Here is an 11,968-nt window from a genome sequence, read left to right on the forward strand (position 1 = left end):
AGAGAGACTCCTCTTCTTCTTCTCCACTCATTCTTCTTCTCAATAATTTTTTTTTGTTTCGCCTTCACAGCCCTAGTTCTTTTAGCAACGTAGGGTCAGGCAGATACAGACAGAGGATGACTTCTTGGTTCGAAGTCTAGAACTCTTTGGTTTGGGTGATGGAACCTTTTCAGTTGTTCCTCTTCTTGATGGACCAGGTCCATCTTCTACTTCTTCTTCGTACAACCTCAACACTCTTCCACACAGCTTTTGCCTTCCTTTCCTCCTATTTTTCTTCCTGCTTTCTTCTCGTGCTGTTTTGCAACTTTTCCTGCACTTTGTGTTGACCCTGCTCTAGTTGCTCTTCCCTTTGAAGGACAGTAGACTAGGGTGACACTTTGCTTTCTCTTTGCTGGCTTGGAAGCCAGTTGGAGCTTTTATAGAGAAGAAGCCTTGCGCCTTCTTTGGATATGGTTGGCCTCCAGACCTCTTCAAGATGTCAGCTAGGGATTCTTCGAACACAATGAACTAGGTTCATCGTTGATGTTGACTCAAAGAACAAGCTAAGGCAGCCCGAGCGCGGAGCCAATTCCCGCCTGACGTTGTGCCACTTTCCTCTACCACGACCTCCACGATTGCAAAGTATTTTGTTCTTGTCTTTCTTCCGCCTTATACTAGATCGTCAGCCTCCTTTCACGATCTTTCCACAGAACCAACCAACACAAAACGATATTTTCCACTGTTTCTAACCAATCGAAAACACAAAACAGTATTCTACCTCACAGGGGTAGTTCTTGATTTTTCAGTGTCAAGAAGACCCAACGTTCTTCCCAGTCGCTTGCAGTAGATAATAATGTTTCAGGATTGAAAACTTGAGTCAGATTTCTTTACGCCAAGGCTCTCTTTCTTCTGGCTAGCTCTTCAACTTTTCATTAGGGCTGTTTTCAGGACCAGTTGCTACAATTTCCTCTTGCCAACATTTTCTGGCCTGCGAAATCCTGGTTTGGGGATTTCACTAGGGGGGTAGATGAGGATGTATTTGGAGAGCACAGGTGGGGTTTTCAGGGTCTAGTCTTGAGGGTTTGTCATGGTGAAGGATTGTCTGGAGAATTATTGGAATTTTTTGAAATTTTGGAAGAGAAGGAGGATCGATAGACTGGAGAAGATTAATGATGGTAATGGACTAAAAGGGAGATGCTGGAGTGTTATTTAATCGATATGATTATGAATGAAGTGCAGTAAGAACAGCCTTTTTGCAGTCGGCAATCAGGAGAGTCTAATTTACTTTAGAACTCTAGCCACTTAGTGATTAATATGCGACGCTAGTTTAGGCAATGAATCACCAATTTTCCTTAGAAATTCTAAAGGACGAATGAAAACTGGTTGCAATGCTCAACGGATATAAATTTTTGGAGTTGTGACAATAGGGACTTCTGCTCATGATTGAGAAAATTAACTTTCTAATTGGCAAAGTATAGAAACATACCTGCAACTTTCTCATGAACTTATAATTGATAAACCACGTTCTTCAATGTAGAAGCTTCTATTGATTATCCTCAAATGTCAGAATAGAAAAAAAAGCTTGTAAGGGATCAAGTTGAATTCTAAGTATAAACCAGGTCACAGGAGTATCTGATGTAAGAGTGATCGATACTGAGTAAGAGTCTAGATATTTACATAAAGTTCAGAATTTCTAACCAAAAAGTGTTGTTTTCATTCATTTTTTTTTCATTGTTATTTCTGAAACTGATTCTTTTTAGGTGATATTAAATCATCCCTTAATTCCAACTTGTTCTCTCAAGAGTTGTTGCCGTATTCGTTCTTTAGTCGACACGAATGTCCAGCTATTGTTATCGAAGGTAGCACAGAATTCCTATTGAAGATTAATCTTTCTCATTGCTTATCTCTGAAGAGTGGTGTCTAAAACAGTCTTTGTGCTGTCCTTTTATCGATGAAGCAGGTTCTTGTCCATTACTTTATAGCACTACCAATTGAGTCTCAATCAAACTCTGATTACTAACTCTTTAAATAACTATGATTGTTCTCTTTTACAGGTGTTGCACATACGCAGAAGTTAAACTAAATTGAGAGCAAAAGAGCTAGGCAATTTTGCAAGCAATTTATGTGAGATTCAAGTGTGCATTCCTGAAGCTACATGAACCAGATTGAAGAACCAATTCTATTGTGTTTATTTTTATTCTAGTTCAATTGTAGTAGGTATTTTAAAGTTGTACCTTTCCAGCTTTCATAGAAGCAATTGTATTAGGTACTTTGAGTATTCAAGTTAGAGTTAACTTGAAAGTGTCGCAGCAGTTGAGGCTGTGTGCCACACTGGGATTAGAGTTTAATCCTTAGGTTTACAAGAGTTTTGTAAATGCTGTTTTGGCTCAGTGATTTTAGTGCAAGTTTGGGAAAATCCTACTGAGTAGTAGATCGTGGTTTTTTCACCTTTTGAGCCAGGTGTTTTCCACGTAAAAATCTTTGTGTTCTTTATTTTATGCACTCTTAATTCCGCAAACAGTAATAGTAAGTACATCTAGAAGAACCAGGTTCTTCTAGTGCGAAAATTAGGTACCACACAAATCACCCCCCCCCCCCTGTGTGGTATTGACGTGTAGAACATCAATTGGTATCAGAGCGGGTTATCCTTGAAGAGGCTAACACCTTAGGAGAAGATCAACAATGAGTGCACCACCTGGGAACTGGGAAGGGCAATCCACTGCCAGGCCTCCACTTTTCAATGGTCAGTACTATTCTTGGTGGAAGAACAGATGAGAGATCACATTATAGGGGAAGATTATGAACTCTGGGACATAGTCACTGATTGTCCCCAAGCTACCACAAAGAAGAATGCTGAAGGAATTGATGTGCCAAAGACAAGGGCTGATTGTACTGCTGAAGACCTGAGGAAGTGGGAGAAAAATGCTAAGGCCAAGAAATAGCTGGTGTATGGACTAGGTCCAGATGAGTACAGTAGGATCCAAAGTTGTACTACTGCTAAGGAGATATGGGACACTTTGCAAGTGGCCCATGAAGGAACACCTCAAGTGAAAAGATCAAGAGGAACACTTCTGTATTCTCATATGAGAATTTTACTATGAAGGAAGGAGAAACTATCCAGGAGATATATACTAGATTCACTACTTTGACAAATGAACTTGAGTCTCTTGGAAGGATTATCCTTGAAGAAGACAAGGTTGAGAAAATTCTGACAAGGGTTCTGCCAGTCACATGGGAAAGCAAAATCACTGCTATTCAAGAATCCAAGAATATTGCTACCTTTAGACTGGATGAGCTGATTGGAAATTTGACTGCTTATGAAATGAGAAGGCAAACCATGAAGATGGATACCCCCAAGAAGGAGAGAAGCTTAGCTCTCAGAATTGCTGAAGGTGCAGATCTGGAGGATGATGAAGTGGCTATGATCACTAGGGATTTCAAAAAGTACCTGATGAGAGGAAATGGTCCTTCAAGAGGCACAACCTTTAACAAAACAAGAGCTCCGGAGAAACAGACCAATGAGGGTTGCTACAAGTGTGGCAAGACTGATCACATGATCAAGAACTGCCCTCAATGGGAAATTGAGTTGAAGAAAAAAAGAGTTGAATGAAGGAACAGGAAGAAGGAACAGGTTCAACCCAAAAGAAACAAAGGTTCAACCAAGGCTATGGTTGATGCTTGGGGAGAAACTTCATATGAAGACTCAGAAGATGAAGCTGAAGAGACTGATGGCCATCGGAGAATCAGATGATGAACAAGAGGTAAGTATTCTTCATCTCAAAGAAAAGATTAAATTCTTGTCTAAAGAAAGGCTGGCTGAGCTATTACTAGACTTCATTGATGAGTCTGAGATAATTCATAATGAAAAAGAAGTTCTGTCTAGGGAATGTGTGATCCTTAAAGCAAAATGTAAAAGTCTAGAGTCTAGGGCAAATGAGAGTGATAACAAAAATGCTGAGTTGAAGAACCAGGTTCTTGAACTTGACAACAGTATCCTAGAACTTAGGTCTGAAAACTTAAAACTAGAATTAGGAACAGGAAAGAAGAAAGTTGATCACACATATCTCACTCTAGAAGAGAATTTGAGAAAAATGAAAGATGAATTGTACAAGAAAGATGAATTCATCAAAGTCTTAAAGGAAGATCTAGGAAAGGTGAAACATGAACTAGACAGAACTTGCAAGTGGAACAAGGCTTCTGATGCAGTCTCCTGGCTGCAAGACCATCATAGCAGTAACAAAAGAGGACTTGGCTATGGGACTCAAGCTCCAAAATGGGATCCTAAAAGCAAGTACCTCACTCTTCCTGAAAATAAAATCTGCACACACTGTGGTAAGACTGGCCATTACAAATATGAATGTAATGCAAAAGAAAAGGCCAGTCAAAGAAACAAAGCTTTTGTTCAAGAAAAACACAAGTTGCCTGGTTGGGCAAGTAAGAATCTGATTCACCCTTTTGCCCATAGAAAGGGACCCAAACTAGTTTGGGTTCCTAAGACTAACCCCTGATTTCCTTTTGCAGGTCCAAGTGAAAGGGAGGAGCCAAATATGGTATATGGATAGTGGCTGCTCAAAACATATGACTGGGGACAAGGACCAGTTCCTTTCACTTGAGGACTTAAATGGAGGTAATGTCTCCTTTGGTAATGGAAAGAAAGGTGAGATCATTGGGGTTGGAAAGGTAGGGAAAACAGATTCTCATTCCATAGAGAATGTTTACCTGATAGATAGCTTGAAATATAGCCTAATAAGTGTGTCACAACTGTGTGACAGAGGTAACCTTGTGGCTTTTACCTCCACCAAATGCTTTGTGATTAACCTTACCACTGACAAGATTGTTTTGCAGGGAAATAGAGTTAACAATATTTACATTGTAGATTTGTCCACTCTTTCAGAAATGAACTCACTTGTTTAAGTGTGTTGGTTAATGATCCCCTCCTGTGGCACAAAAGACTTGGTCATGCAAGTCTAAATCAGCTCAATAAATTAGTCTCTTAACACTTGGTGATAGGGCTACCTAATATCAAGTTCAAGGAAGACAAAGTTTGTGAGGCATGTGCAAGGGGGAAGCAGGTAAGGTCATCCTTCAAAAGCAAGAAAATGGTAAGTACAACCAAGTCGTTGGAAATGGTCCATATGGATCTATGTGGTCCAATGAGAACCATGAGCAGAGGTGGAAATAAATATGTAATGGTGCTAGTTGATGATTATTCTAGATTTACCTGGGTTCTATTTCTAACCTCCAAAAATGAAGCATTTGACATGTTCTCTGCATTTGTTAGAAAAACTCATAAACAATTAGGAAATCAACTTGCCTCCATTAGGTCTGATCATGGAACTGAATTTGAAAATTCCAAGTTTGCTGAGTTCTGTGATGAAAATGGTATAAATCATAACTTCTCTGCCCCTAGGACCCCTCAACAAAATGGAGTAGTTGAAAGAAAGAATAGAACCCTTGAGGATATGGCTAGAACCATGCTACTTTCTAGTAAATTGCCTCACAACTTCTAGGCAGAGGCTGTAAACACTGCATGTTACATAATAAATAGATGCATGACCAGACCTCTGGTAGAGAAGACTCCCTATGAGTTACTTAAAGGGAGAAAACCCAACATATCCCATCTTAGGGCATTTGGTTGCAAGTGCTATGTGCACAATAATGGAAAAGACTCCCTAGGAAAGTTTGATCTCAGAAGTGATGAGGGAGTATTCTTGGGATATTCTTCACATAGCAATGCATATAAATTGTTTAATAAAGAACTTTGTGTGCAGAAGAAAGTGTGCATGTAGTATTTGATGAAACTAACATTCTTTCTGAGAGACAGGAACATGAAGNAGAAGAGGAGATGGAACTGGTCCATCAGGAAAGAGGAACAACTGAAGAGGTTCCCACACCCAAACCAAAAAGTTCTAAGACTTCGACCAAGAAGTCATCCTCTGTACCTGTATCTGCTGAGCCCTCGTTGGCTAAAAGAACTAGGCTGTGAAGGGAAAACAAAAAAAAATTATTGAAGAAGAAGAATGGAGTGGAGAAGAAGAAGAGGAGGAGTCTGAGAAAGAGCAGGATAGATTTGCCATCTTTGGCAGGAGAAAGATCTTGAAAGGCAGGTTGTTGAAAGGCATGGAGGAGCCAGGCATGATAAGATTGGTGAATGCCCTATCTGCACAAGGATGGAAAGACATGGTCCTTCAATTGGAAGGGAAACTGGCCAGGAAGGAGCTGATTGAGTTCATGGCCAATGCCACTGTCAAGAATGGGGTTGTCACCAGCATGGTGAAAGGAGTAAAGGTGCAGTTTGATGCACCTAAATTGGGTGAGATTCTAGACATTCCCAGTGTGGGATATGATGATTATACTAGGCAAAGGTGGCCTTGTCTGGATTCTCTTCCTACTGCACTCCAAATCACCAGGAACTTTTGTGATTCTGCAACTGCTGAAGATGTGCCTGAAGCCAGGTTTGTTCAGAAGAGTGAGATGAGGGCTGAGCACAAGGTGCTATTTGAGTTTGTGAACAAATACTTGCTGCCAAGGCAGGAGAGAAGGAACACTGCCAATTACATGGACTTGGTCCTCATGGAGTGCCTTATGAGAGGGATGTAGATAAACTGGCCTGCTTTTATTGTCAAACTACAGGAGAGAGTCATCAATGGTTCCAAAGCTCATGCCACACCATATGGGTTCCTATTGACTACTGTATTGGAAAGGCTAAATGTGCCATTGAAGAAGTGGGAAATGGCATCAAGCAAGGAGCACTTTGGTGTCAAGACTCTTATGGCTTGTGACTATCCAGTGAATGCTACCCCAGTTGAACCTAGTTCATCTCTGCAGACTCCTGTGAACAGCAAGGTTAGGGCATTGGTTCAAGAATGTGGAACAAAAGATGCAGAAATTGCTAGGCTCCAGGCTCGTATTGCTGAACTGGAAAATGAGAGAAATGGCCTCAAAGATGAGCTAGCAAAGGAAAAGGAAAAGAGTGAAGGGATGCTTCAGACCATGCTCAACCTTCTCCAATCCCAACCCTCTAGTTCCTCCAAGCCTTAGCTTTTCCAGTTCCTATCTTTGAACCAGTCTACCCCCCCCCTCCCCAGTGACCCAGATTCGGGACTTTTCTTTGTTTTTGTTGCTCATGGTTGGATGTTTTTCTTTCTTTTTGTGGTCTGCTTTGTAGAAAAATTTCCTAATCAATGACAATGCACTTTTTTTCTCTTGGTCTATGTAGCTTCTGATCTTTATAGTTAAATTTTTGTCAAGTTGATTATTGATTAACTGAATCATGTTTTCACTTGCAGTTGCCTCAGTGGCCATGAGTAATAATTAAAATCTGAGATTCACATTATATACAACTTTTCGATGATGCCAAAAGGGGGAAGAGATATTATGCTTTACTTTGTATTCTGAAATAAAGTGATATTTATAACCTGATTAAACCTGGTCCTTAACGATAAGTTAGGATTTCTAAGTTAAAGTGCTGATAATTAAGTTGAGTTCCACAGGTTCTCTGATCAGTAAAAGTATAAAGTTTGTCATCATCAAAAAGCGGGAATTTGTTGGCCCAAGTTCAGGTGAAGTTTTGAAGATTGACAAAATGAACTCAGTCATGGACCAGGTCCATCATGTGATACACAGTGGTTATCTACCTATACGTGTGAGATGCACGTGAAGAAGATAAGTCTCAAGGGTCAGCAACAATATCTTCTGAACTAATCGAAAAGGTTGCATAAAGGATAAGGAGATGAAGTCTCCTTATGTGAAGAGAAGTAAATCCGGATCAAGAATAAGGGTTGGAGTTTGTATTGTTCTAGGACTCGAATTCGATGAAGGATCAGCAATTGAGTCACAATCAAACTCTGATTACTAACTCTTTAAATAACTATGATTATTCTCTTTTACAGGTGTTGCACATACGCAGAAGTTAAACTAAATTGAGAGCAAAAGAGCTAGGCAATTTTGCAAGCAATTTATGTGAGATTCAAGTGTGCACTTCTGAAGCTACTTGGACAAGATAGAAGAACCAATTCCATTGTGTCTTTCTTTTATTCTAGTTCAATTGTAGTAGGTGTTTTAAAGTTGTACCTTTCTAGCTTTCATAGAAGCAGTTATATTAGGTACTTTGAGTATTCAAGTTAGAGTTAACTTGAAAGTGTCGCAGCAGTTGAGGCTGTGTGCCACACTGGGATTAGAGTTTAATCTTTAGGTTTACAAGAGTTTTGTAAATGCTGTTTTGGCTTAGTGATTTTAGTGGAAGTTTGGGAAAATCCTACTGAGTTGTAGGTCATGGTTTTTTCACCTTTTGAGCCAGGTGTTTTCAACGTAAAAATCTCTGTGTTCTTTATTTTATGCACTCTTAATTCCGCAAATAGTAATAGTAAGTACATCTAGAAGAACTAGGTCCTTCTAGTGCGAAAATTAGGTACCACACAAATTACACCCCCCCCCCCTCTTGTGTGGTATTGACGTTTATAACATCAAACGCCTCTATGTGCAGAAAGAAGAGGATATCAGGGACCTCTGAGCCCATAAGAAGTAGACCGATCTCATCGAGAAGGTAATGCAAATTTTTAGGAACTTGACATATCAACTTGATATTGGTGACTAACACTTAGATCCTGCAGGTTCCGCAGAAGGCCGAGAAAATCGAGCAGCTTTGCAAGGAGGCAGAGACAAAAGAAGCAGAGACTTTGGGGTGGAAGCAGAACATAGACCATCTTACCTCGGAAAAAGATACCGCTCGGGCCCAATAATCTTCGATTGAGCATCAACTCCAAAGCATAAGGGAAGAGAGCTTGGCTGTAGCCAAGAAAATTGAGGAGCTTGAGACTCGGCTGGTTGTTGAGCTTGCAAAGGCCACATCTATTGCGAAAAAAGCAAAGGCCGACGCGGAGGTGGTCGTGGATATTTACCCAGCCAATGGTAAAGCCACTAACGCTCGAGCGAAGGAAGTTTCCAATTCCGCTCAGATTCAATTATCCCATGCAGCCGAGCATGCCAAATGTCAGTCTTAGAAGGAGACTCTCGAGGAGATCCATGCTCGTGGCTTTGACCTTACATCCGATATTGAGAATGCAAAACCGCTGGAAGCCGAGAACGAAGCTTTGCTCTCTAATGATGATGACTCCGGGATTGTGAGCAGATCCGAGAGCGGAGAAGATGAAGATGAAGCTCCCGGGGAAGATTAGGCACTTAGGATTTTTTCCTTCTTTTTTGAAATTTTGTGTAAGGACTTGTCGGTCTCTTGTACATATTTTTGTCCATATATATAAAGAAATTTATCTTATGAATACCTTCCGAAATTTTGTCTTCGATCATGTTTCGTGCCTTGTAAAATTTTAGCACATTTTTATGCTTTAAATAATATGTTCGAGACTTTGGTTTCAAACGACTTGATTGAAGCCATAATACTACTTTTATAGTCGGGTCCGAGTGAAAACTGAATTTGGAATAAAAGTACCCCTAGGTTTGATTTGAATGCTAACGAACGTCGATCTGTAGTCGAGTAGGTTTTTATTCAAATTCAAGAGTGGGACCCTTAGGTTCAAATTGAGTGAGAACGTGTTCTCGAGCTCAAAGTGTGTTGGCCCTTAGGCTCTTTGAATTGGGACAATATGTCCTCTAAAGGATGGGTATTTTTTCCCCTCTTTTGGCTCAAAGACTTAGTAAAATTTTCTTATGCCTTAGCATGTATTTTTTGTACCCATTGGTTTTTTTCGAGGGTTTAGTGTTGATCGAAACCCCTTTATTTTTTGTGCCTTAGCACAAGTTTGTATTTGAATAATTCGATACCCCTTAAGGTTTCTCGAGGGCTGATTTTATCGAAGCCCTTTGATTATTTTGCTAGGGTAGCCTTTTTTAATCAATTTTTAGAGAATTAGAAGGCCTGTTTTTATTGTGGGGTTCAGACGTTTCCGAGGTGCGTTAGTTTGGTCGTAGCCTTTGGGTGTGACTCTTGGTCTTACTTCCCCAAATACTTCGAATTTGTTCGAAGTGTTAGTCCCCGAGATGATAGCATTGGCCTATAAATAGAGGGTTGCCTCTTTGAGGTCTTTAGATAATTCAAACATGTTGATTTTCGACGGCAGTCCCCGAGTAGGGAAGTTAACCGTTCGAGATGTATTTATACTTGGCCCACGAGCATTCCCTGAGCAGGGGGGTTGACCGTTCGAGATGTATTTGTACTTGGACCTTGAGCCATTTACCGTTCAAGGTATAGTTGTACTTGGCCCTTGAGCCATTTTCACAAAAATCATAAGCATGGAGCTTGTATAGTAGAAAATTTTCTTTGAGGCACGAGATATTTTAAAAGGAAAAATACTTCTTTGAATAATTTATACATGCGTACATGTTTTCCATTGGGGCTCAATTAATCTACACGGACACGGTTCGTTCGATCGTTTGGCCCATTATAGATTTTCCCATCGAGGCCCTTTTTACACGAAGTATTTTCCCTTGAAAATATATCACCCGAGGGTGATGCCCCCCAATATTCGATGTTGAATGTAGAGAAGCCTCGGATACTGGGGGGCATCACCCTCGGATGATTTATTTTCAAGGTAAAATACTTCGTGTAAAAAGGGCCTCGATAGCGAAACTTTATATCGAATACTGTTGAATTGTCTCAGGTAGCACATATAATCGTTGCTGGCGAAATACATAGATTATCACCTGAGCTTGTTCCCAAATTCCTGTTACACACCTCTAGACTATGAAAATAATTTTATACACTCAACCTTTCAAAAATGTGTCTATGACACACCACTTTTGTATTTGACCATTTATTTTAGGCGAAATGGCTTCCTGGCCACTTAAACTTGCATCAGTTTGTAAAGTCGATATATGAACTTTTGGGTTTCCCATTTGAACACTTTTACTTGAGAAAATGGATAGTAATAAACAATTTTGACCGTTGACTATGCTTATGTGGCAATATTAAAGCTGATGTGGTCAATTACGTGTTAATCACGGGTATAAAGCGCGCGAATACATAAAATTTAATAAAAAAAGATCCACCTCTATCTATTCCTCCCCGTACCCTTACCCCTGCCCCTTCCTTTTCTTCACTCATTGTCGCCACCCCTGTAATCCCTCATCCCTCCATTTCTCTTCTTCCTCCTTTATTCCCAATTAAGCCCATAACAAAAAATTTGATAAATCACACTCCAAATCTCCATATTAAACCGTCATATTTGTTTATTCTTCAATTTTTCACTATCAATCACACTCCAATATATATATGTACCCTGAAATTATTTTCTAATTTGTTCTGGTTCGTCGTAATTCCGATTTGACAAGGCGGATAAGAGAGTATCGGTTCCACCATAGCGAAGTGTTGATACTGTTGTTCAAAGAGCTTGCCTCCGACGTTGAGCTTCACACAGTCGTTGACTTGGCTTTGAATTGTTGTACGTCGTGCTCCGTTGATTACACCTATATATATATGTACGTCGTGCTGAAATTATTTTCTGATTTTTTGGTAAAAAATGGGTTTGATTTCGATCATGGTCGCTACTTTGATTTGTTGGGAAAAGTTGGGTCTGATTTCAATCATGGTAAAAGTTGTTCACTGCTTCATGATTTTCTCTTTGATCATTGGAGGTGGTAATTTTTGTATTTTAGTTTTGGTGATATTTTCCTTGTAATTTTTTGTGGTAAAAGATTTTGCAAATGGTTCATATTTTCTTGCTGAGAAGATGATAAACAATGAAAGTGAAAGGTATTGGGTGGGATAGAAAACAGAGAATCGCCGGAGCCGTTGCCGATGATAAAATCTAAAGTTTTTAAAATTGATTCCTAGTTCGGTAAGGTTTTTACCGGCGGGTTCTGAGGGAGTGGAAGGGATATGTGTAGAAAAAATTAGTTTGTTAAAAAAAAAAAAATTAAGAAGTGGGCCTTGAACGTCCAAGTGTCAACAAAATGTGAATGAATGGATGATGTGGCTATACAATATATTAAATAAAATTCATGTCAGCAAAAATTGAATAACACGCACCATCAC

The sequence above is a fragment of the Nicotiana attenuata genome, chromosome 2 (genome assembly GCF_001879085.1).
Source record: "Nicotiana attenuata strain UT chromosome 2, NIATTr2, whole genome shotgun sequence".
NCBI lineage: Eukaryota > Viridiplantae > Streptophyta > Magnoliopsida > Solanales > Solanaceae > Nicotiana > Nicotiana attenuata.